Source organism: Podarcis liolepis, assembly GCF_965112155.1.
Source record: "Podarcis liolepis genome assembly, chromosome: 3".
In the NCBI taxonomy this organism is placed as follows: Eukaryota; Metazoa; Chordata; class Lepidosauria; order Squamata; family Lacertidae; genus Podarcis; species Podarcis liolepis.
In genome coordinates this window covers 87,918,237-87,945,078 of record NC_139557.1, presented here as the reverse complement: position 1 = coordinate 87,945,078, position 26,842 = coordinate 87,918,237, and the positions used below count along the sequence as shown (strand labels likewise).

The following is a 26,842-nucleotide window of genomic DNA, read 5'->3' as shown; positions in this document are numbered from 1 at the left end:
CCATAGCAGTTAGCTTTGTAAAGTGAGCAGAATGAAAAGACAAACAAAACTAAATAGCATCTAAGACAATGCATTGTTCTCGGGAAGAACTTTGACGTGTAGCCGTGATGATCTGCATAACTCAGACAAGTTTGTCCACTTACAAGCACTGTGGTCATCTCAAACATAATGTTAGTGGGATAGCCCTTAATACACTTGCTATTAACCCTCACACTGTTGTAAAAGGTTTTTATACTTTCAAATAAAACTGAACTGCATCCTACACATTCCTCCTCCTCCTTTTTCCCCCCAGACTCGAATAGACTGAGTAATTCCTTTTAAAACAATTGGCTTCACATTACTCTTTAAGAACAACCGTCTTTTGACTGAGTTAGTCTAGAGCCATTCAACAGAATGAGGGTACAGAATGAAGGGGTAACGTCACAGTAAAGCTGCCTCATATTAAGTCAGACCATTGGACATCAAGCTCTGTACTGTCCACACTGATTGGCAGTGATTTTCCAGTCTCCCATGGTCTGTCAGAGACTGAATCTGGGACCTTCTGCGTGCAATGCAAATGTTCTACCCCGCAGCTCCAGGTTGCCAGTAAAGATTTGCTTACCATATTTTAGCTCGCTCTTGAGACAATGATTTTCTCTCAAAGTGGCTCACATCAATAGAGAGGGGGGCGGGGAGGTTGCCATTGGGCTTACAAAAAACTTCCAACTCTACAATTCTCTGATTCTATGAAAACTTTAAAAATGAAAAGGTGGAGTGGAGTGGAGTGGGGGGGGAATGGCAGAGGACAGAGATAAGAATATAAGAAGTGTCTGCTGGATCAGGTCAATGGCCCATCTAATCCAGCATCCTTATGTGACAGGTTCTCTCAAGACCTATCAGTCCCAGTGTTCCAAATGCATGGACAGAAAAGAAGGCCAGCTGGGAGGAGGGGCAAAGTTACCATAACAATCAGGGTCATTGATCTCAGGGACAGTGGGAGCCAGTAGTGCTGCTAGTAGGATTTACAGCCTACAGTCATCAAAAACTGCATGCATTTTGCTAGAGAGCAAAGAATGCTTATACTATCTAGCTATTTTGCTGATTGTGACCCTGAAAGAAAAACTGGCTTCGGGGAAACAATTTGTGAATTTGCAATGAGAAACACCATAAAAACGCAAAGCTTTAAAGTGAATTGGTCTATTTATAAAATGTCATGTTGATCCATTAGAACAAGAACAACAACAACAATCAAAGGATTTTATATATATAAAGATTGTTATTGTTTTCTCTATGGTCATGGGCGATGGATTTAAAAAAAGATTATGAGAGCAATTTGCTTGTATGAAACATAACAAACAAGAACCAATAATTTTGAGTTTTTAAAATAGCCCCACTTTTTATTATCTTGTCAAAATACTGACAGGATAAAACCTTTATTAGAACCAGCTGAAAAGTTACAAAACAGTTAGCTAGGTTTATGGGGTTGTTCTTCAGGCTGGGTGATATATTAAACAAAAATAGCAAAAGGGAGAAGGATGTTGGCCACAATCTCTTTTCAGACATGCAGAAAATGTAATTTCAGAATTTAAATGGATACCTTTTTTTGCGACTCATGAGATTCTATGTATGGGATGCAACTGCGGTGTCTATAAGGAAAGGAGGCCATATTGAAACTTTGTACTGGGCCTAAAAAAAAGGGATGCATAAACCCTTATGACAGAGGCCAGAGTGTTTTGCCATTGATGGGCAAGGATTTATGACTCCCGATTGTTCAACAGCAGAAACAGCACAGTGAGGTCTGTCCTCCCCAAATTATACCGCTGAAGTGAAGAAAATTTTGGGATAACCAGGAGTGGATTTTTATGTGGAAGGACAACAAACTCCATTCAGTAGTGGTATTGATGGGCTTGTTGTTTAGTCATGTCCGACTCTTCATGACCCCATGGACCAGAGCACGCCAGGCACTCCTGTCTTCCACTGCCTCCCGCAGTTTGGTCAAACTCATGTTAGTAGCTTCGAGAACACTGTCCAACCATTTCGTCCTTTGTCGTCCCCTTTTCCTTGTGCCCTCCATCTTTCCCAACATCAGGGTCTTTTCCAGGGAGTCTTCTCTTCTCATGAGGTGGCCAAAGTATTGGAGCCTCAGCTTCAGGATCTGTCCTTCCAGTGAGCACTCAGGGCTGATTTCCTTAAGAATGGATAGGTTTAATCTTCTTGCAGTCCATGGGCTTAGAATTCTTTAATCCTAAATGGATATCTTTTGCATCAGTCTGTGGCCAGCGGATCAGGGGTTTTAGTTAAACAGAAAGTAGATCCTGCAAGCCTGACATCTGCCTGCTCCTGGATTAGATGCTCCAGTGCAGCCTTCCTCAACCTGGTGCCCTCCAGGTGTTTAGGACTCATATTCCCATCATCATTGGCCTAGGTGCCTGGGGCTAAAGGCAATTGCACTCTAAAACCTCTGGGAGGCACTAGGTTGGCAAAAGTGGCTCCAATGCTAGTCTGGATCAACTTTAAACTGGGGAGGGGCAGAGAATTACAGCAAAGTACTGCAAATATTTGCTTTATTAGCCAAACTTTAGGAGCTGCTTTCCTTCCTTGTTCTAAGACAAACTCTAGAAGTGCATTGTTTGTACACCACGGCAAACGCTGCACTTAACAGCATTTGTCTGGAGAAGGAATAACCAATGTCACAATTATTTCTTTACCCTTTTCTGCATGGGCACCATTTGCTTTATGAGCTCTCACTTTTATTTTAAGAAGGAAAGCGGGGGGCGAAAGTAACCTTTAAGAAAAATGGGATAAAGAGTAACGTGAATTGTTTTCCATCTTCCTATGACAGCAGTGGTTTATTTATAGCTGAAGACCAGAGGACGGTCCTCACGTGGCTATTGAAAATGAAAACAGTATGCGGGGTTTTGTTTTGTTTTGCTTTTGTGCTTTTGCAGTTAAAAAATCTCTCTCCGCATTCCCTAAACCCTTGTTATTGTAACCAGAGCCACATTTCACATTGCTACAATTGAGGGTTATGTAAATTCCAAGGATTTTAAAGGATAGGGCCTGCACACTCTGTGTTTGGCCACAGAGAAGTTGACACAAACGGTTACGGACAACTTTTTTGAGATGGAGGAAGGTGCTTGAATAAACTAAAAACAGATGAGAGGCACAGTGCAAAATTCAGCCTGAACTGGAACCAAATGCCTTTGGGAGGGTCAGGTAATAACGTTTTCTTATTGCTTTCATTTCTACAGAAGAAGTTCAGGGTGGACAAAACAAACAAAAAACTGAAACACCTTCCAAGCCTTTTCCTGGATGTCCAAAAGCTTTATACTTCTTTGGGAGTTTAAAGGGACAACATATTGACTTTGTGTCCTTGTATAGCTCGTTGGTTTCAGTGGGCTGTGTTACTGCACTCATGCCTTCTGAGCTTTCCATAGGCCTCGGGCTGACCACTGTGCAGAAAGAACACAGCCAGGGGTCAGCAACCTTTTTCAGCCGTGGGCCGGTCCACTATCCCTCAGACCATGTAGTGGGCCAGACTATATTTGGGGGGGGGGGGATGAACGATTTCCTATGCCCCACAAATAACCTAGAGGTGCATTTTAAATAAAAGCACACATTCTACTCATGTCAAAACACCAGGCAGGCCCCACAAATAACCCAGAGATGCATTTTAAATAAAAGGACACATTCTACTCATGTCAAAGCACGCTGATTCCTGGACCGCAGCTTGGATTGGAGCTTAATTCTACCCCCAACACCCGTGGTGGGACAACACCCTTTACTACATCTCAGGTTAGTAGGGTGGCCTAGGGCATGCAAGGCAGGACCATGTAGCACACACAGATCAATCCCTGCTGCCACTCCTTGTCTCCCAGGGTTTGCCACCTAAGGCAGATGCCTCATTTTGCCTCATAGCAGGGCTGCCCCGTCTACTTTCTCTGCCCAAAGTGAACTGCCAGAAAACCCCATCATCGCAGTTGGGTGTCATTATTATTAATTAAATTTGTTAGTCACTTTATCTTGCCCAGGGCAACCCAAAGCAACTTTCAACCAAACAAGCAGGCAGAACTCCCCACCTCACATAGAATGATAGAATCATAGAGTTGGGAGGGATCGCAAGGGTCATCTACTCCAAGCCCCTGAAATGCAGGTATCTCAGCTGCAGCAGCCGTGACAGGTGTCTATCCAACTTCTGCTTAAACACCTCTTTGGACTTCAAAACCTCCAGTGAAGGAGACCTGCAGAGTGGCTGCATAGCCTGTGTGTACAGATCCAGGGTTGTTGTGCCAAAGTCCGTTTGGGAGCAAAGAGTCTACTTGCAAGTAAACAATTCCTGAATCCCCTTTACAACCAAGATCTATGGTCAGTGTGTGGTCCAGGAGGCCGGCCTATATAAAATCTCCCTCATGAGCCTCCTGGTTGCTGGCAACATCACAAGTTTCTGCCTTCTTGTTTGGTTTCTCTTCCTGGCTGTGCTGTAGTTTGCTGAACTCCCTATGATGCCGACCTCGGACTGTTTCCTCATATTGCGTCTGGAACGTATTTAGCCCTAGACTGATTCCCTGTGCTTGCGCTTGGCTTGTTTGGATTGCACTGCACCAGCAAGCCTGGCGAGTCCTTTGGTGAGAAGCTTATGCCTCCTGGGAACCTTGCCCCTGAGGGCAACCGTTGGAGCATTACCGTCGGTTTTTCTTAGGAGGTATGAGTTTGGGCCTCAGGCCTCTGCCTGCTGCTCTGTAAATTAAATATTTAAGTCTTGCCTCTTTGTTTATACTTCATATAGACCTTTGGTTGCTGCCCCACTTCTGTTTCTGCAGATTGCCTGTGAAGGGAACAGCAAGTGTGTGTGCATCTGTTTAACTGATTACATGTGTTGGGGATGTGCCCTCAGCCCAAGTCTTAAAAAATAAATTGTATCTGACGATGGGCCTCAAAGAGGCTAATAGCTTCCCTCATTAGGTTTTGTGTAAATTTTACCCTGTCAGGAGCTTGAGGGCTATAAAAGCAGTCATCACACGACTAAAAGCATTTTTTTCCTTCTTTCCAAGCAAAATGAAAAGGGGGGGGTTTGGAATAGGAGATACAGGCATGATAACTGAGGGGAAAGAGTTTACTATTGAAAGAAAAGAAAATCCACAAAAGGCCGTTAAATAATATAGGAAACAGTGGGGCTCAAAATGTGACCAACACCTGATTCAAATGGTCTTGGAAAGGCTTCAGTGACTAAGGAATATGTCGTCTGCCTTTGAGTCATCTTGGGACACAGTGAAGAAAAAAGAAGAAAGAACTTGAACAAAAACAAATGTCAGCTTCAAAGTCTATGAACAGAAATGTTGGCTTAGAGGCAGGGTTATTGCTTTAAGGTTTCCAAATTTGGAAAGTAAGGAAGTAAGCAAAGATTCCTTCTTTGATGCTACTATGTGACAGACCCCCAGATATTGATTCAGTGTTTACACCCACTTCCCTCCTCCTTTGCAACCCTGTCTCGCCCTCTCTTTGATCATTCTTGGCATCTGGGGGAAAGTCCCTTTAGGTCCTTCTTTTTATCCATAAAAAGCTTCTGAGGGTTTTTTTTTTGGGGGGGACTACTGAGCCTCTAAGTGCTTTTATGAAACCCCCACTCTCCAACACAGAATTGGAAGTTCACTGAGTGCCTTGTTTCTTTAACTATTAAGTTGAAGGTGTCAATACGGACCTCCAGCATTAAGGCCTTATTCTTGTGTGACTTTTCATTGTGGCAAAACTACTCTGTGGTGAGAGGCAGCTTTAGGGTAGTGCAACTGGTTTAGCCACACTGGGTGCTGGCGTCACAGAGGACATCACAATAACGATGTAGAACAGAGCACGGGAGGCAGAGGGTACCAATTTTAGTGTCACACAGGGTGCCACTGATATGTGAGAGCCCAAAGTCCTCCACTACTTTTCCCATGCCAGTTTTGCACAGTGAATATTTTGTTTGTATGCATGCTCAAGTAAGGAGATATGGCATTTATAAACATGGGGCAAAAAGTTAGTTTTCAACAGTTTGCTGTGATTTATGAGCACTAGACTTCACTATGTGAGGGTGTGTGTGCCAATTGTTTCTTTATCAGCTGCTGAGGTCGTGTAGCAGTAGGCATGTTATGATTCTGTAGGGAATGAGTGAATGGAAAGTAGTCTTAATAAGTGCCACAATGGGGTTAGAAAGTCATATAGTCATGTATTTTGTGCCTGTATTTATAAATAGTCACTCTTATTATATCACCATGGATGCACCACTTTTAATATTTGACATGGTTATAACTCCATTTCATGATATGGAGGTAAATTGATCAGAACAAGTCAATCCAGAAGAATTGCAGGGACCTATCAATTTGTGGTGACCAGTGCTTTTTTTCCTAGAAAAATAGGTGCCAGTACTCACCATGAAGTTGTTACAGAAAGTGCTACACATTTTAAGAACAACAAAAAGAGGTGCCAGTACTGTGTACCCTTGAAAACCCCCTGAAAAAAAGCACTGGTGGCGACACACTCCTCTATGTCAGGCATTGCCTTTGGGGACCAGAGGGCACATTTCAAATTTGGGGAGAAGGCTAGGGGTGCCAGTCACAATATGGCTGTCATGGGGCATACAACAAAATGGCTATCATGGAGAACGTGGCATAAAACAAAATATAGAGAAACAACCTTATGCTTGCCATAGGAAGTGAGCTATGTCCTGATTGCGGAGATCACACAACACTGATCTTACACATACACATACACATTTTAATGACAACTCATTATAGTAAATACCAAAGAAGTATCACACAAACATACTTTACATATTTGCCTTATACCCAAAGGCTGCAGATATGAGTAACTTTAAGAATGCAATTTGCCTTCCATCCAGGGCCTGGCCAATGGGCATGTGCAGCCTTCTATGCTGCCTGTTGGTAGAACTCGCAAGAGCTTTTGTGCTGGGTATTAGTGCATGAACACTTAAATGGCTGGCTGAGAGGCACCTGGATGATCTATTAAGAAGTTTTGTAAGTGAATCACTGCCCTGTCTCACCCTTTCTCTGCTTCATTCTTCATTGTCTGCTAGTACCACTATGCTACATCTGGCAAGGAAGCCAGTTATTGATGTATGCTGACTCACACTGAGGCATCGTCAAGATATCTTGGGCAGTTCATAATGCCATGCAGTGCCGGCTTACAGCACAGTCATGATACCACACTGGTACAGCAGCCATTATGTGTTTTCCCAACTTGGAAAACTAAGCTGCAGGACACCGTTCTGCTTCTGTAAACCTACAGTAAGTTCCATGTATGTTGGGAGAGGAACGCTATAGGTGGTTAGGGTTTTATGAGCCCCTGTTTCTTTTGCCATTTTTCAAAACTGGAGATGACAGAGTGACAACTCAGCTGGTGGACTGCAAGGAAATTAACAGTACATGCATAGTAAATTTATGAAATTTCCTGTCACAAGATTTTTGGGGGAATTTGCTGCCACAAGACTTGGTGATGGCTACTAATTTAGAGTCCTTTATAAGGAAATTAGACAAACAAATAGAAAACAAGGTTATCGCTGGCTACTGCTTATGATGGCTGTACCTTATTTCTGAGTTAAGAGGCACTATGTCACCAGTAGCTGGAGAACAAAAGCAGGTGAGGGCTATTGCCCTCATATCCTGCTTTTGGGCTTCCCAGATATATTTGGCTAGCCACTGTGGAAAACACTGGAAAACAGATTCTGGACTAAATAGGCCTTTGGTCTGACCCAGGAAGACTTTTCCTATGTTCTTAAGAACATGGCACAATAATATTTGAAGCACGCAATTCATTTTAGCATTCCAAGAAACTGAAAACCAGATGTAACCCAGCATCAGTCAGCGGTGTCACAATGGAGGTAAGTAGTGTACCATAATTAATTGGGTATACACTGTGGACCTGGAAGACCTAATTTCAAAGGTCTGCACAGCCATAAATGTCTCTGTGTGACATTAAGCCAGTCATACTCCCTCACCCAAACATACCAAACAAAGTTGTTGTGGGGATGAAAAGAAGATAACCTCACATACTTTGTCTATTTTCACTTCTACCCTGACTTTTGTAGAACAGATCACAGGGAAGATTACAATACAAATCAATCAAATACAGTTTTTCATAAAATACTACTTTAGTCAACAACAAAAAAATCTAAAATTAACGCAATATAAACAGCAAGCAAAATCCTAACCCAACTGCATTCCGATGCCCAGTTTGGTTCACCTTATTACGCCCCCCCAAAAAAAAAATTATTAATGAATGTAAATGTTTTCAACTAATGTCAAAAGGTCACCAATGAGGGGGATGATCGAACTGCCCATCAAACTGGAAAAGGGCCTTACCCCAAATGTATCTTCATCATAGGCAGGCCCACCAACAAGTATCTGTGTCCCGAGCTGTTTAAGGCTTGATATTCTAATGTTGAAACCTTAAAATTGGGCCCAGTTGCATATAAGCAGCCTGTGCAGGAGTCATATTATTTCCCTGTACAGCAATCTGACTTCCATAGTCTGTACTGGATGCAGATTCTGGACAGTCTTCGGGGTTTACCCTACACAGATTGCATTGCAATAGTCGACACCTGAGGTTACCAAGGTATGAATGAGAATGGCCAAGCTATCTCAGTCAAAGAAGCAGAAACAGCCAGCTAACTAGCTACAGCTGGGAAAGGCATTCCAATCCACTGAAGCCACCTGGGTTTCTGGTGCCCATTTCAAATCCAAGAGTAACCTCCCCTCTCAAGCTGAATACCAGTTGATGGAAACCACAAGAGGAGAGCAAGCTCTTGGGTGCGGGTCCTGTTAGTGGGTTTCCCTTTTGCATCTGGTTGGCCACAGTGTGAGCAGGATGCTCAAATTAGATGGGTTGTTGTCCTGATCTAGCAGGCTCTTCTTATGTTCTTGCGTTCACGCAAAGTATTTCATTTGATAGAGAGGCTTCATGGTTTTTTATTTACTGGGATTGGGGACATTTTGTTCTAATCCAGATGGGTCATGTCCTAATACTTCTGACCCAGAGTTTGAGAACTCGCATTTATGTAAGGTTTGGGAACCACAGTTCCAACTCAACCTCTTGTTCCTTGTGTCAGGAAATGGCAACCTCCGATTTCTCAACAATCCGTAACTGCCCTTAAATGACTTTATATTCTTCTGGGACTCCCTGGGAGCCTCTGGAAGTTATCCAGCAATCCTGGTCAGCAGAGCAACAGAGTCATGACACATCTGGAAGATGTCTATGTATGGCTGTGCAAATCTAGTGGTATCTCACTGACTTAAACAATAAAAAGGAGAGTAAAGAGTAAAGAGAAATCTACTACAAATGCAATTATTGACCCCTGGTATTGATCAGCTGAGATGGGGGGGGATATTTGACCCCCAATTCCAAGGGGGTATATCTACTCATGATTTAGAGATGATTAAGTCAAAAGGTCCTGTGGCTGTGACACCAGTAAGCATAAGCCCTACAAATGTATTCAGTGATTTAACTGGCTTTATTATTTACTTCTTATTATCTTTACAGTCTACTTTTCCTTCAAGCAGCTCAAGGTGGTGGACATGGTTCTTCCCCTTCCTATTTTATCCTTACAGATGAAAAGGTAAAGAACCCCTGGACATTTAAATTCAGTCAAAGGCGACTATGGTGTGCAGCACTCATTTCGCTTTCAGGCCGAGGGAGCCGGTGTTTGTCCACAGACAGCTTTCTGGGTCATGTGGCCAGCATGACTAAACCACTTCTGGTGCAATGGAACACCGTGATGGAAACCAGAGTGCATGGAAACGCCGTTTACCTTCCTGCTGCAGCAGTACCTATTTATCTACTTGCACTGGCGTGCTTTTGAACTGTTAGGTTGGCAGGAGCTGAGAGAGAGCAATGGGAGCGCACCCCGTCCCAGGGATTCAAACTGCTGACCTTCTGATTGGGAAGCCCAAGAGGCTTAGTGTTGAACTCTGGCCTCCCATGTTCTAGCCCTACACTTTACCACACTGGCTCACAAGTGAGATACAAGGGTGCTATTTTAAAACTCCAAGACTGACACCACATCTTTAAAGACAGACTGTCCCTCCAAACAAACCAATGTCACACTGTCAGCAAATAATATAACCCAACTTTTCTCTCTCAATGTCAGCAGGAAAATAAGCACTGGTTGGCTACTTGTTGGCAGAGTTTTGATCCAGGAGGGGATCATGAGATTATAACCAAAGCACATACCCATTCTGGGCAGGTAAATATCAGACTCACAAATCTCTCTTTTTTCACCAGGAACATATCCAAATTACTCATGCTCATTCCTACCACCCCCTTTTTAACAATGGGGTGGGGTAAAGGGGTAGGTTTAAAGCCCCAAATTGCAAGATCCCAAGATAAAAGAAACTTCTACCATGCAATGAACACAGTTAGCACTACCACCCCACACATAAACAACTAAAACCTGGGGGCACAGTAACAATGGGATTTGCCTCATGATTACAGCTGTCACATTGTCACAGGTGTGTTACCAGCCAGCTTGCAGTTCCCCACTGTGCCTGTGTACACCCCATACATTTAAAGCAGATGGCTTCCTCCAAATAACTCTGGGAACTGTAGTTTACTCTGCACAGAGCTACAATGCCTAGCACCTTTAAAAAGCAACACACACCCCAACCTACAAAACCAGGGTTGGAGTGACTGTGTATGTACTGTGTACTGAAAGCTTCTAGCAGGAGCAGCACACCTTTCTACTGCAGCCAGCACAGCCACTTTGCCAACTTTGGCCCATTTTTCATTTTATAATGAACAAAGTGAAGTCAGTGAAGTTAGCAAGAGCCAAAACAATGTCTCTGTGCATTGTATTTGCTGTCAGCTCCTTTCTCCTTTCAATGGGCTCATTTTAGAAATTTGGCAAATAGCAGTAGCCAACAGATCTGGTGAAGTTATGAGAGTGCTGAAATTCAACTGAAAAAATATTATCCTTGCACCTGTCATCCTTCATGCATTAATTTGAAGCCAGCTCCACCTCTGGATCCTGGCTTATTCCCAAGGCTCAGGCCAGAGGTTTCAGGATTGAGACTTCAAATGCATGCTCACTCACATCATGCTCCCTTTGCACATCATATGGAATTGCTTTATTGATTTTAAAAATTCATAAGGAGCTTCCCAGAGAGTCAGTCTCATTTCCCAAGAAACTCTGGGAATAGTAGCTCTGAACGGCGAATGGAGCCAGTGTGGTGTAGTGGTTAAGAGTGATAGACTCGTAATCTGGTGAACTGGGTTCGATTCCCTTCTCCTCCACATGCAGCTGCTGCATGACCTTGGGCTAGTCACACTTCTCTGAAGTCTCTTAGCCCCACTCACCTCACAGAGCGTTTGTTGTGGGGGAGGAACGGAAGTGAGATTGTTAGCAGCTTTGAGACTCCTTAGGGTAGTGATAAAGCGGGATATCAAATCCAAACTCCTCTTCTTCTTCTTCCTAAAAACTCTCAGCATCCTTAACAAACAACAGTTCCCAGGATTCTTTGGGGGAAACCATGACTGTTTAAAGTGTTGGGATACTGCTTTAAAAGCATGGTGTGAATGGGATCTAAGACCAATATGGTGCCAGGCTGCTTCCTCCCACACCATGGCTCAGTTGAAATTCTCCTACCGAGCTCCTGTAATGATGCCAAACACCTTGAGGGTACCGAAAAGTGGGGGGGGGGGAAATGCAGTAAATAAACATCATCTAGCATTTCAGCCTCTTATTATGGAAAATATGGTTGGTACCTAACAATATGTTTCTCTTTGAGGTACTAGCCAGCCCTGTTCAATTAGTCTATTATGAAGCAGTGCTTCTAGGAAAAGCTGCTGCCTACTTACTGGAAATAAACCCCACTGAGAAAGAAGCCCTGAATAATAACTGCTGTGTTACTCTTTTGCAAATCCAGATGCAATTATAGCAGTGCCAGGCAAAACTTTTGGACCAAAGTGCACAAGGGTAATCACACATGCGTGCACACACACACACACACGCTCCTTTTCAGCAACTTATTTTCCTTCAGCAATGTAAGCTTGCATTGCAAGTCGTCTTAGATTAGCCGTTGAACATCTGTCCATTAAAGCATTAGCCAGCTTCATCAGCCAGCGAGGACATTACACTACACACATCTATACAGAAGGAGATTCCAAGAGCTATAAATAACTTACATTCGCCTACTTGATTAAGTTCTGTAATCAGTTATTTCAATATAACATCACACCGCTTCCATCCAATTCTTTTCTCCCTTGTCAACAGCTTATATACACACACACGATATCTGCAGCCTTGTAGAATTATAAAAGCAGAAACACAGCCTTGAAAATACCTCTTTTGGGGTTGCTAGTGCATGAAGCACTATGGCCAGCAGCTCACCCCTGCTCTTCACCCCTGTTCCAGCTCAGTTATCCTTTATGCCCACTCATTAAGTCGTGTTGGCTTTTCTGGAGCAGATGTTGTGTCCAAACGGCCTTAGATTTTACACAGGCTTTTCAAATAAATAAATAAAAACCTAGCCAGCTAAGGCAATCCAAGATCATGAAGCATGCCAAAAAAGAAAAGAGAAAAGCATTGCTTTCAGATGCAGAGAGAAAAAGGGAAGGAGGGAGGGGAGGGCGGAGGGAGCAGGAGATCAGAAGCCCTGCCTGTAAACCAAAAGAAAGGAGATAATAAAACAGAGCTACTTCAGACCTGCTCTTCAGAAGAGTTATTCATAGCCTCCCATGTGAAATGTGCACGTCTTCTTTTGTTTCTCAGTCATGCTACGGCGAAAAATTAATGGCCAAATTGTTTTTTTTCCTTTCCCAAGGAATTAACAACGGTGCCTCCACTATTGTTTTCCTTTTAATCTGATTTGTAACATGAATGACAAGATTAATCCAATTTAAAGGGTTATGACGGAACTAAGTGGCCCCTGCTGCGCGAGGGAGACGTGACAAACAGCAGGATCCTGCTTCCATTCTTAACCATCTTTAATGTCATTTTATTATTTCTGACACTGAAAGTCCTTTTAAACATGTGCTGCTATTGCATTCCTCTTAATTAAACTGTGTTCTGCTGCTTTGCTTGTTGCGAGACAACTAATTTTGGATGACCTGCTTCTTGCCCATTGTAGCCATCTGCAAGGAGACAGGTTCTGTTATTATCGCATTCCAGTTCTGGCTCGTGACCAAGATGGAAACAAGGTTGAACTGAAGTAATTCATCTGAGAAGCCCGAGATGAGTTTCCACCAACCTGGTGCCCTCCAGATGTTGGGACTCCCAACGCTCTTCAGCCCCAGCCAACATAGCCAGCAGTCAAGGATGATGAGAGCCATAGTTCAAAACATCTGGGCTGGGGGGGGATCAGGTTGATGAAGGCTGCCCTTGATGTTAAATACTTTATTATTTTATTTGCAGAAGCAGAAAATAATGTTACTTCATTGGGCTGATCTTGCCCTTCTGAGTTGAAAATCCTTAGTCCCCTTCTACATTATTGTAAATGATGTGCACACTTAAAAAAAAAACCCAAACAACAAGGCAAACAAACATCCTGACTATTCTTACTGGCTTGCCTCCCTTCCGAAAGTCCTGCTAAGCATCCCACTCTTAAGACCCAAAAGCAGTTCTGAGTCTCTTCCTCTTGAGTAATTCTCAGTCCTTCCAGAGAGCCAGCAACAGTGAGGGTTGTGGACCCTTTTCTCCAACAAGCCCTTTAGCACAGCCCTCTCCCTTTTGAGCCTAATACACATGATAGGACAAAAAGAAACTTTCTAACAGCACTGCTATGCCACCACAGTTTCACTTGGAGGAGGTGTCAGATGAAGGGATTTAAAAATAAACCACACATAGCTCAGAAATCTGTAGAATTTGGATCCAATTGGGCTACTAGTTGTGCACTCAGGAATGTGGCTGCACTTGCCAAATCAAATCTTTAGGGATTTTGTAATGGTTCACATGCTGTAGAGAAAGAACAAGCAACACTGTCATAATCTTTTCCCCCTCTTGCACCCAAGACTGGATGAGGACTCAAGATAAGCATACAATCCATGCATCTGTGCTTTAGTTTTATACACACACAAATCTCCCAAATATGCTCCTACTAGCTGTCGGCTTGTGTGTGTGTAGCATTTCAGAGAAACTAAGAACCTATGTTCCAAACCTAAATCCTCTGACTGCTCTTTGATTGCTTCAGAAAAGAAAACAGAGCTTACCCTCTCTCTTTTTCCTCCCAGCCAGGGACCAGAAGAGCTGCTGCACCAGCCACTCTTAAGATGCAACCCCCTTGTCTCTGTGTCATTCCTCCTTTTCCTGCAGTCCTGTAAGTCCACACACTGAGCACTGCTCACCCTGATTTCCTTTCACTGCCTATGCTGTCCTCTGAGTGGAACTGCTGCCGTTTTCACTTTCAGACCAGCCTCCCTCTGCAAGAGCCTGTGACGTCAGGAAGCCTCTACAAGATATTTATGGCTTAAAAGGGCTAAAGTTTCACTAGGTAAAAGCTTGGATTGCAGCTCCTTGGGAATCTTCGTCTTTTGTGCTTTCATGTGAGCTTTTTCCAAATGCAATATAACAATACAGAAAGCTGCCTTGTGCAGTCAGTGCCTTGGACTATCTAGCTTAGTATTTTCCACACTGACTGGCAGCTGTTCTCCAGGAGCTGTTTCCAGACCAACTGGAGGAACCAGGGATTGAACCTGGGACCTTCTGCATGCAGAGCAGATGCTCTGCCACTGAGCCACGCCCCTTCCCTGTCTTTGCTGTCTTTGTACAGGGAGTGAGGTTGGGGCAACGCAGTAAGCATAGGTGTTTCGGACTGCAACAAAAGCCATTTCTTCCAGAGGGTGCATGTAAAGTGCCTCCGCCACATGCAACCAATGTTCCTGTTGGGTCTGCTGGTTTTGGCAAACACCACACCCTGTGCTGCTAGAACACCCCAGAACTGCTCCAAACATCTGATAAAGCTTAAGTAAGAATGAATGTATTGGCCCCTTGTCTTGAACTCATCATGCACAGCCAGGCTTCTGCTTCCTCCATGCTTTCTGTTCCTTGGATTAGGATCAGCCCCCTGATAGCACCAATTTGTAACTTAAGCTAATCTATATTTCCAAATAGCCATCACTGCACAAGTTATATAGTTTTGAACTGGATGCTTCCTGAGTTTCGGTAACTCAATAAATTGTCTCTGCTTAATAACAGGAAGGTCTCCAGGTTTTTTGCTGCTTTCGGTACCAGGGGGGAAAAATCCAATAAAAAGCAAACAGTACTAAACTGTACACTTAAAATATAGTTATAAATGTAAATACTTATTTTTGGCTGGCTGGTTGCAAACCTGTCTTTGGATACAAAGCAGAACTCTGGCATTTGCGAGATGGAACAACAACTATCCCTGGCCTGAAAGTGTGCATTTGTGTGTTAATGTGTTGCCAGATTACACATTTGGAATATTCCTACCATGCCTCAAAAGTTTCATGTTTTTAAAAAGAACTTTTGTACTGGAGGAAGGTAAGAAAAATGTCAAGTGTAATGTGACCCGAAACCCTTACCTCCTAGCAGCGCCATACTTCACCTTAAAAAAGTATATTGAATCACAGAATTGTAGAGTTGGAAAGGACACCAAGAGTCATCTAGTCCAACCCCCTGAAATGCAGGAATTTCAACTAAAGCATCCATAACAGATGGCCATCCAACCTCTATTTACAAGCCTCCAAGGAAGGAGAGTCTACCACCATCTGAGGGAGCCCAAACAAAAACAATATTGTTCAGACCAACATTTCAACAGAGTACTCTCTGGGGATGTGATGACTCTCTATAGATTTAGTATTGCTGCTCTTGTTCATTTGGTCTATGCCTTTATTGTTTGTATGGTTCACTGGTACCTTATTTATTATTGTTGCTTATTGCCTTGAAGCTTAGGAACGCAAGAAGAACCCTGCTGGGTGGCCAATTGCCCATCTAGTCCGTCATCCTGTTCTCACAGTGGCCAACCAGATGCCTATGGGAAGCCCCCAAGCAGAAGCACACTCTCCCCTCCTTTGGTTTCCAGCAACTGGTATTCAGAAGCATGCTGCCTGACTGTGGTGGCAGAGCATATCCTTTGAGGCTAGTAGTCCATGACAGCCCCACCCTCCATGAATTTGCCTAATTCTCTTTTCAAGCCATCAAAGCTGGTGGCCATCACTGCCTTATTGGGGAGCGAATTCCATAGTTTAACTATGTCTGTGTGGAAAAATATTCTGGAACCTTCAACATTCAGCTTAACTGGATGTCCACAAGTTCTAGTTTTATATGAGAGGGAGGAAAACCTTTCTTTAGCCACTATCTTGAGGCCACAAATACTTTGACTATGTTTTTATACACTTTTATCAGAGTTCCATTAGGGATGGAACTGTAGAAGTCAATTAGCATATCTTAGAGAAACTGTTGTTTTAACTTCCAACACATTTATCAAGCCTGACTCATATAGAACAGCTCCAATGGAGAAAATTTTGCATGATTTGACCCCGTGCCGCACATAGATTGGACAAATTGTATGGGTGTTTCTCAGAGCTCTTGGCACCCGGTGACATTGATGAAGGAAGGACCCACCTAATTTGCACTACCTGCCTGGTTCCTCTTGACAGAAATTATCAGTGCAAAGCAGACCTTGTGAAAATACCTTACACAACCCTGTTGACATATGAACCAGACACCAAAACAATGGAGGTTATGTTCATCTTGTTGTGTCCTGGACAAGTCTCCTGGAATGGCTGTAAAAAAACTTTATTGTGAGTAAGGGTATGCATAGTCTGAGAGAAGCAACTGTGATTCATCATACAGAAACTTTGTGGAATCTAAGGATAACTGGGTCTGAGTTGTCAGTGTATGGTGGATCATGTGAGAACCCTGAGTTCCATCATGGAATATAGGCAGGATATAAATATAATAAAAGTAAAACATTGCAGTGGTACCCAAAAGACTGATATTCTGAATGAGGCTTTTCTTCATTCAAGACAGCAGCACTGAATGGAAAAATTCTCAAACGTTGTTAAGCCAAGTGAGCACATGGAATCTACAAGCTGGTTCTACAACAAGGAACTTTTGCCAAAGCCGTTCCCCTTAGAGATATTCAAGGAAACAAACAAGCACTATCTTACAAATTCCAGCTAAGAGAGCTGCTTGCTATAAATAACTATACATTTTGCAGTTTTACCATATGAGTGAATTCCTTGGGGCTTCAGCTCTATTTTGTACCCCAATTTGTCATCTCTAGTTTTGTCTTTGGAGATCAGAAGTTGATCACGGCTTCAAAACGCTTGTATGACACACCAAAGGTTGTCTGTTGATAAGCCAACAGGGTATGCACAGATTATATGTAAAGAACTATGGATTTGACTACAAATCTCAGATGTTGTCTTCAGGAGAACATCCATGAACGGCTAGGTAACAGAGCAATTATTTATATTACCTTTTGAACCAGCTCCTCATATATTCAATATAAGTACACAAACAATAAAGAGCATTGTTTAAAGCTGGAAACAAGAGAAATGTCCACAATGACTCATGCATAATTCCCTCAGATTAATTTGTAAAACATGCCGTTCCCAGTCCCTAGGAGCTGGAGGAGGGGTGAAACTGTCGAATCACAAGGAATGAACACACTAATCCGTGTGACCAATTTTTGGACAGGCCTTGCTTACAAACTTTGCTTCCTTATTTCGAAGTTATTTTGACAGAACCAATTGCTGCCTGCTGGGGTATCTATTTTTTTCCCGCAATAAGAGTCAACGAATCCACACAGCCATTGTGCAGTTTTAGGGCAAACTTTGACTCCCAGAGGAACTGCAGTCTGAGAAGCTCCTTAGTTAGTACTCCATTAAAAGCTATATAATTGCCTGAAGGTGCACAGACTACTAGGCTGTGTGTGAAACTAACATTATTTGGCTAGCTGTGTGGCTATTAAGACTTGATCCACAAGTTAAATTTATGACCTTGGTGCTACAGAGGAGGAAGATAGTTTTGGTGCTGAAAATGCTGAGCATCACTTTGTAGAAGCACCCAACCACCCCATGTAACTGGGGTCAAGTCAGTCTTCACTAGGGAACATGCATTTAAAGGTTATTTCAGTGGCATAGTTCAAATTAGCTAAATCACACTGGTGCTGCTTCACACATGGCCTTCACACCAAAACTCTCTGCCACCGAGAAGGCAAACATGCTACAAAAAGCTTCTGAATTAGACTCAAGTTTGTACTTCATTGCATGACACCCAAAACACAGCTTTCTTTAAAGTCTGAATCCAATAACCAAAGAACTATGACAGTTTGACTTACAAGTTCCTTGTTCCACATGTAAATATTGAAGAATCTGTCCACTAAATAAGCAAGGTAACTCCCATGTACATTAACATTTAAAACAATACATTAATTGGGGAGAAACCACCCTTTCTACTAAGATTTAAAAATGCCTTGAAACTGTTGGAGCTGGCTATGTAAACCAGGAGTCTTACAGACTTTGTAAGTGGGGAGTTTTACAAGTTGAAAGTGTGTCCTGATGGAACTACCATAAGAATCTATTGTCTTACCTTCGCTTCCTAAAAAGGAAATGAAACCACAAACCCTACAGTCATACCATTGTAGATATCCCTTGTCTGGTATGCTGCCTCCAGCAGTAGTTAAATACTCAGTGATTCAAAGCAAACAGAACAGAAAACATGAAGCACCTGGCAAGTTTTTGATGGAATATTCACAAATGGAGTGTGATGGTGGGTAGGGAAAAACGCCTTCTTCATCCACTTGGCTAGTCAATTTCTACCCTACATGTAAAGCCTCAAATGCTGGAATTCTTGGTCTGTCTAGAATACCTGCATAAATTACTGATGTATATAATCTAATTCAGAAACTGACTCAAAGCCCAAATATCTGAAAAACCAAACAGGAGGTTTATGGAGCCTATAATAACATTTCATTTTGTGCTTGGGTACTGAGGATACTACCGTTATTTAGCATTTATTAAATACTCCCTTGCAGGGAGGGCCACAATGTATGCTGGACATATGAATAGGAGCAACAAGTAATCAGGGACTGATAAATTATTTCTTGGACTAAGGTGGAAAAGAACAAGATAGCTGTGAAGAAGCATGCATGGTGGTTTGGAGAATTATTTCCTAAAACACTGGATCTTATGGAGGAGAGTGAAACAGTTGAAGGAAAGTGGGAGGCTAGATACCTTCCATGTGGAGGGTGCAATGTCAAAGAAATAGGAATGAGAAAATGAAGTGGTAGATGAGCTTTTGGAGGGCAAAGGGAGAGAAAAATGTAGAAGTGTTAAAAGGGAGGACTAGCAGAAAGTCAATGGAATGGATAGCTTTAAAGTGCTCTCTTCTTTATGTACTAAACCTGTCTAGATGTTGGGACTGACTGCAGCTCCCTAAATGAAACCACAGTGAGTGGCAAATCTGAGTTTGCTGCTGCATAATGAGTGGAACAGTAGAAATTGAGGATCTGAAGCTTGAAGCAGATGTGGAATGTGAAAGGAAGCTAGTGAGGAAGTTCAATATGGACAACACTATTGAAACTTCAGGGTGCATGTGTCTTTAATTAAAAGCTTCCTGTTCACTGGTTCTACCCCTTTTATTGCTTCCCGTTGAGCATGGCAGTGAGATAACAGCGGAATAATATATTAATTGTTAGCAGAATCACTTTTCTTAACTGTCCATCAATGTTTGCACAGTTCATGGGGTAAGGGGTTAATTACTTATTTCCTCTCGTTTTTATATAACAAAAGAAAACAATTCTATTGAATACATTTTAAAAGCAGAAAATGTAATTAAAGCCTGTAACTAAATTAAATAGGAACATGTAATTAAATCAAATAGGAACTGACACTAAGTAGAAATCAACAGAGGCTGTTCAAAGGACAATTAACAAGTTGTACATCAGTAATTCTCAGGGAACACTTAAAAGCAGGGATGAAAGGGACAGAACTTGCAACAGGAAGCTTTTGATCAATGTCAGAAGGGAAGACCACTGCTGACTAGGATTTGCTTCTGGATAAAGATAATTGAAGGATGCTGATCAGCCAGAAGGACATTGATGGATAATGCAGTACTATGTAAGTGCTCTGTGGAACCTCTTTACATAATGCCTCAACAGTGCTACAGAGCCCAGCATGGAAGGCACTAAAAGAATATTTAGCCCTCTAAGATGATGGATTGCACCTGACCAAGGCACATGGAGAGGTCACTCACTAGTAACATTCGGTATGTTTTCCATAAAAGTTTGTATGTATGTAATCTGCCATCCTACTCATGGATGAATTGCTTATACCCAGTTGATGTATTAGACATCTCTGAAACATCAAGAGGCACGTTCACACATGATTATCCATCACTTGACCACAACATTCAGTGTGGGCTTGAATGTGCAAAACATCAGCTCAGATACAGACTTTATATCATAGGACATTACCTAGCTTACAATGTTTCTCAGTGGATCCAGTGTACAAACTCAGTTGGAAGCTACTGCATATCAAGTAACCAAATTATGAGGCTGTTGGGTGATGTACACAGATCTGTAAATCAGAATTAAGAACTATTGCAGTGTCAATAATGACAGTGGAACTATATTTTTGGGGTGAAATAGATTTTAGTGCTTATCTAGCGTGTCACTATGTGTCAACAGAACTGTCAACTCTATTTTGTTCCTTTGTTTACCGTATTTTTCGCTCTATAAGACGCACTTTCCCCCTCCTAAAAAGTAAGGGGAAATGTGTGTGCGTCTTATGGAGTGAATGCAGGCGGGAGGCTCTGCTCAGCGCTCCCTTTATTTTTATTTTTTTATAATAATTTTTATTACATTTTTTCCAGTTACACATACAACAGAAAAAAGAAAAAGCATAGAGAATAGAAAAGAAGAAAAAAAACAGAAAATCAAGACCATTTCAACAACTTTTTCCAAATTTCTATCGGACTTCCCCACATCTCCCGCCCAATGCATTCTTAACAATAAAATTTATCAGCAAGTTATACCCTTGTTTCATGTGTTTCTTTATACTTTCAATTGCAATTTAAGCTTAAATCCCTTATTCTCCATTTACTCTAAAAATATAGCGTATTATTGTTTTTACACATTTAAACTTTGGTTCTTTCATAAGTATTATCCAATTTCTTATATAATCCACTCTCGTTGCTGGGGCTAACCTTCCAAATCATACGGCATCTCAAAGTTCATATAACTTATAATACTTTTGCAAATAGTCCTTAAATTTTTTCCAGTCCTCTTCCATTGCTTCTTCTCCCAGATCTCGGATCCTGGCAGTCATCTCAGCTAGTTCCATGTAGTTCATCAGTTGCGTCTGCCAGTCCTCCAGTGTGGGCAAATCTTGAGTCTTCCAATGCTTGGCGATAAGAATCCTTGCTGCTGTGGTGGCATACATAAAAAGAGTTCTATCCTTCTTTAACACCTTCTGGCCGACAATGCCCAGGAGGAATGCCTCCGGTTTCTTAGGGAAAGTGTATTTAAACACCTTTTTTAACTCGTTATATATCATTTCCCAGAAGGCCTTCACTCTTGGGCAGGTCCACCAGAGGTGAAAGAATGTCCCTTCAGCCTCCTTACATTTCCAGCATTTATTGTCGGACAAATGGTAAATCTTAGCCAGCTTAACTGGGGTCATGTACCACCTGTATACCATTTTCATAATGTTTTCTTTCAAGGCATTGCATGCCGTAAACTTCATACCGGTGGTCCATAACCTTTCCCAGTCCTCGGACATGATGTTATAACCAATGTCCTGAGCCCATTTTATCATGGCTGATTTAACTGTCTCATCCTGAGTGTTCCATTTAAGCAGCAAGTTATACATTCTCGATAATAGCTTGGTCTTTGGTTCTAGCAATTCTGTCTCGAGTTTCGATTTTTCCACCTGGAATCCTGTTTTTTTATCTAGCTTAAAAACCTCATTAATTTGGGCATAATGAAGCCAATCTTGCACTTTACCCTTTAACTTTTCAAAGCTCTGCAACCTCCAGTTGTCTCCAATGTTTTCTATTATTTCCCAATATTTCGGCCAACCGGCCTCCATATTGGGTTTTTTCCAAGCCTTGGCCTCTATTGGTGATACCCACCTCGGAGTTTTGCTGCTCAGCACTCCCTTTAAAGAGCGTGTGTGCGGCTCTTCGGGGGATTTTGGGATGGTGAACAATCAGTTACATCAAAGTACAAATGCAATAAACTTTCTTAGAACCAGAAACAGCAACTTGTGAACAAGATTATTGGTGAGCTTGAGAACTCCTCTCCCAGCATGGCTGCAAAGAGTTCATCAGCTTTTTCTTTTTTCTTTACTACAGTTTGCTGTGTTGTTTGAAATGATGGGCTGTGGTTAATGTTAAGTATGTTTTGTTTTAAATCAAGCTGCCCTAGAGAAGCAGAGGCGAGTGGCAGAAGTCCAAAGCTCCCTGCAGATTTTTTATGTCATGCAAAATTATGGTCAGCGTGACTTCTGAAGACGACACAGTTTTGTTCAACATCCCATTCTCAATGAGATTTTTTTTCTGATAAAAGGAAGAACTATAAGAACCCTAGTTTTACCTGCAAGGAAGTAATCCTTTTGTAAGTATGAGGTTACCCAACCCATTAATAGAAATATTGTACCAGCTTTTGTTTTATACTGGTAGGGAAGTCTATCAAATAATTGATTATCAATAGTTCATAAACCTTTGCCAACAAATAGGAAAAGATTGAATGCTCCAAGTATTGGAGACTAGAAGTAAATGTGTTTTGCTTGATCCAATAATCCTGCTGCTCCACACAGGCAGGTTAGGAAGGAAGAAAACGTAACTCGAGCTGTCTCAATTTGTCCTCGTTTGTAGGGGGCTTGTTCTACCAGACTTGTTACTTCTTGGTGCTTACAAAAGTGTTGTTGGATGAATCATAGAATCATAGAGTTGGAAGAGACCACAAGGGCCATTGAGTCCAACCCCCTGCCAAGCAGGAAACACCACCAGAGCACTCCTGACATACAGTTGTCAAGCCTCTGCTTAAAGACCTCCAAAAAAGGAGACTCCACCACACTCCTTGGCAGCAAATTCCACTGTCGAACAGCTCTTACTGTCAGGAAGTTCTTCCTAATGTTTAGGTGGAATCTTCTTTCTTGTAGTTTGGCTCCATTGCTCCGTGTCCGCTTCTCTGGAGCAGCAGAAAACAACCTTTCTCCCTTTGCTACTAGGATGAGTGGGAGAAACAAATCTAGGACCCACTAATGGAAACAGATTGTTTCATCCAGTTTCTTGACCTCATAGGGGTGCTCTAAGCTTGATTTTATTATCTTTGCCATATCACTTTCAGATCATTAGATACAAGTTACTAAAACTTAAAACTATTATATAAAAAGCTTGCTGTGCCAGAATATACAATGCCGCTTTAGGAAATCATCATTCTTTTGCAAAGAAAAGGTTGTTTGACAAAACTCTAAATTATTTCCCTGGGAATTTTTTTCTGGCTTGGATGTGTTTATTCCTTTGCCGCTTACTCGCTCATTCTTGCATTTACTGCCCATTAATAACAAGTGAACACAACAGTTTATTTGATTCATTTATGAACTGTAGATGTTTCAACTCCATATAACATCAGGATAGGGAAAGGGGGATATGGCAAGAAGCCCAGGAATAGGCAAGTTAAGTAGGATTGGGAATTGGACACAAAGACAATAAGCCTTCAAGCCAGTCTTCATTAAGTAGTTTTATATCCACTGGAGAAAGAATTATGGTGTAATATATGCCACGTGGAGACTTATGGATGTTAACAGGAGTATTATATAAAGTCACATAAATCTATGGTGTGACCACATTCAGATTACTCTTTACAGTTCTGGTCCCCATCTCAAAAATGATACTGTGATACAGGGGAACATATATAAAAGGGCTGCTAAAATGATCAGAGGCTGGATCATTTCCGTTTTGAAATAAGCTTTTAGTCAGAAAATAAAAGCATTTAAAAAAGGAATTGTGGAAACTGAGACTGAAACAAGAGACATTAATTTCCCTCAACACCATCAGACTTGTCACATGGAGCAGCAACAGGTACAAGGTATAGCTTCTGTCAAAAGGCCACTTTAAAAAAGGGTCGAGACAGACAAATTTATAGTACATAAATCTATTGGCAGCTGCTAGTTATGGTAAAAAAAAATATGAATGGGATCCTTATATTCAAACATGCAACAGTGGGATTAATTTTAGAAGGGGATAATTTGTGGGTGGATTTTTAGATGGGGTTCCAAGTGGCTACCTCTGCCCATCTAGAAATCTGGAGGTGAAACTGCCGTCGTCCCCCCCCCCGAGCTTCAGAGCACCACACCTTATGAGATAAGCATCTCCTGCATAGCTCCCAATAGTCTGGATTCAACCAGAGAAACCTCAGTTTTGAATGGCCAATGAAAGCTGTTATGCCTGTTTATTTGTGCAGGATAAGCAACCCTGGCATCTCAATGTCTTTTTTGATTCTAAGCAAAAAATAAATAAATCAGAAGCTGCTATGTAACAAAGCTTGATGTCCAATCACTGGGATGGGGAGTTGTTGGAAGGAGTTGTTGCTTTTTAAAAAATGTAATTTACTTGTTAAGCAGTTTTCAAGAGCAATTCTTAACCTTCTTGTGTCTATGGTGCCAATACTCCTCTAGGTCAGGGGTCAACAAAAATTTTCAGCAGGGGGCCAGTCCACTATCCCTCAGACCTTGTGGGGGGCCAGATGGCGGCAGCAGAGGGATTATGAGCGGCGTGCAAAAGAGCTCTAGAGAGGGGTTGCTTTAAATGCAGCCGCTCACGTGATCACGCTGCTGCTGCTGGTACCAATCAAATACCAGCTCCCTTCCTCCACAGGGCAAGGAGAAGCCAGGAGGCGGGAGGGAGGAGGTGCCGCCACAGTGTGTGTGTTGGGGGGGTGATGGCACAGCTTGGACGATCAGAATCAGATTCACACCGATCCATGCAATGATTCCTGGACCATCTGTGGGCCGGATCCAGCAGGCAATTGGGCTGGATCCAGCCCCTGGGCCTTAGTTTGCCAACCTGTGCTCTAGGTCTCCTGTGGATGTATGGTAAGCATTATTTTTATGGGCCAAGAAAGATGCTGCCTGCTTCAGTAATAAACCACACATGTCTAATCCACTCACAACACCAAGAAAAAAGAACCACTTTGAAGTAAATTCTGGTTTGAAATAAGCCTTATAACCCTTATAATAGCTTGAAGAGCAGGTAATATAAACATGAATGTCTCATTATTTTAATCATACGTTCTATTTGCCGCTGTATTTAAATGTTGGGGCACTTTCTACAATTTGCATAAATTCGGTGAGCCCTGCTCTAACAAAACAGCTGTAGGAATGAAAAGAGAATGTAAAAAATTATTCCCCCCCCCCCTTACCAGAGGAAATTTTCTCATACCATCTGCCCTTTATTTTTAATTTCTGAACACAGCTGCAAATAAATATACCATATGTCTGATCCCTGATGCTGGCTTTAATCTTTACAAACCAACTATGGTTGAGGCTTGCTAAATCCCTTATGCAGCATTTCTCAGCAATTATCAGCTGCATTATCACACCACACCTGTGTGTAATCATTGCATACAAACTACTGGTGTGCCTGATTTTGAGCAATAATGTCAATCACAACCACAGCTAAAGCAGTTCTATACAGTATATCATTTTCCTGCCTGTCCCATACAGTATTGCCACTAATTTTCTCTATTTATGATCTCTCCTATCCTTTCAATATATCACCTAGGAAGTGGGTGGGGTCAGGGCCAGTGCTATCATTGGGTTAGACATCAGAGTACTGACGTTTGAGGGACATGGTTTGATACAGAGTAGTTTTTGTTACATCTTATAAATTTCTGATAATATTTTACTTTTATTTTATATTTTGAATGCAGTTTCTCAAAGCTCAGACTTATAAAATGTACATATGCTCAACAATGTTCCAAAAGGGAATAGCTGGCTTAGCAAGTATATATCACTTTGGAGATTTCTGAGCATCAGCACTTGACCTGAAGGAATCGGTGACAAAGTGGGCGAAGGAAAAGGCACCTAAGGTGATATTTTGATGTGCCTGAAATCGAAACGTTTAAGAGACTCAATTCACAAGTTTATTCAAAATGATTTGTGTGCTAAAACATTTTCTTTCGTATTTGAGAAAGACAATCAAAGGTTGTTGTGCTACTTATTCCTGCCATTTAAAATAAAATTAGCAGCTTCAAGTTTTTGTGCTTTTCAGTTTTGCTACAAGATATCTGTTTTTTAAAACTGAAGTTAGCAATTTTGGAGGGGGGCGCGCGTTGCAATAGCTTAGGGCGCAACATAGTCTGGCACCGACACCGGTGTAGCAGGCAGAATAGTTATTATGTATTTATTATTTAAAGCACAACGATTGCATCACAAGCGGCACATTCATAACTCACATGCTCCGTGCACGCTGCGTCAGGGCGGCTGTGATTTAATTTCAGAAAGGAGCAGGCGCCTGAGAAACTTTGCCTGCTTGTCAGGAAGAGCAAATCCCCACCCGAGAGTGACGAAGCACAAAGGAGGCAGTGTGCGCGTGTGACAGATGCCGCTATTATTGGGCTGTTGTATATCCAGAAACATTTTAACCAGAACAGACCCATTAAAAACAATGGACCTAAGTCAGCCCTGCCAAGTCATTGCAGTTAAGTCTGTTCTAACGTTGGAAGCAACCCATTGTGTTTTCCCTGTGTTTGAAGCAGCGCACATGAGGATCTATCAGTGTCAGTCAACAAATAATACATATACAGTATAACGCAGCTTATGACAATAACAGAGCAAACAACGCGCTCTCATTTTCCGCATGCGCGGTGCGATGCAAGGCTTCTCCCCCCCCCACACACACCTCGCG

The 26,842-nt window shown here is 42.1% G+C and overlaps 1 protein-coding gene across 8 annotated transcripts in view; it reads right to left on the bottom strand.

The window, feature by feature from the left end:
* The window catches only part of DAAM2 (dishevelled associated activator of morphogenesis 2), a 216,917-nt gene extending 202,559 nt beyond the window's left edge, over positions 1-14,358 (bottom strand). For 3 of the 8 annotated variants that reach the window (XM_083497174.1, XM_083497179.1, XM_083497173.1), the window contains exon 1: positions 14,173-14,351. The gene's annotated coding sequence lies outside the window, so the exon portion shown is untranslated. Of the gene's footprint in view, positions 1-12,150; positions 12,268-12,308; positions 12,458-12,670; positions 12,784-14,163 lie in introns of those variants that run through there. The other 5 variants (XM_083497181.1, XM_083497178.1, XM_083497177.1 and 2 more) reach the window with 5 other exon arrangements.
* Between the last annotated feature and the right edge of the window lie 12,484 nt (positions 14,359-26,842).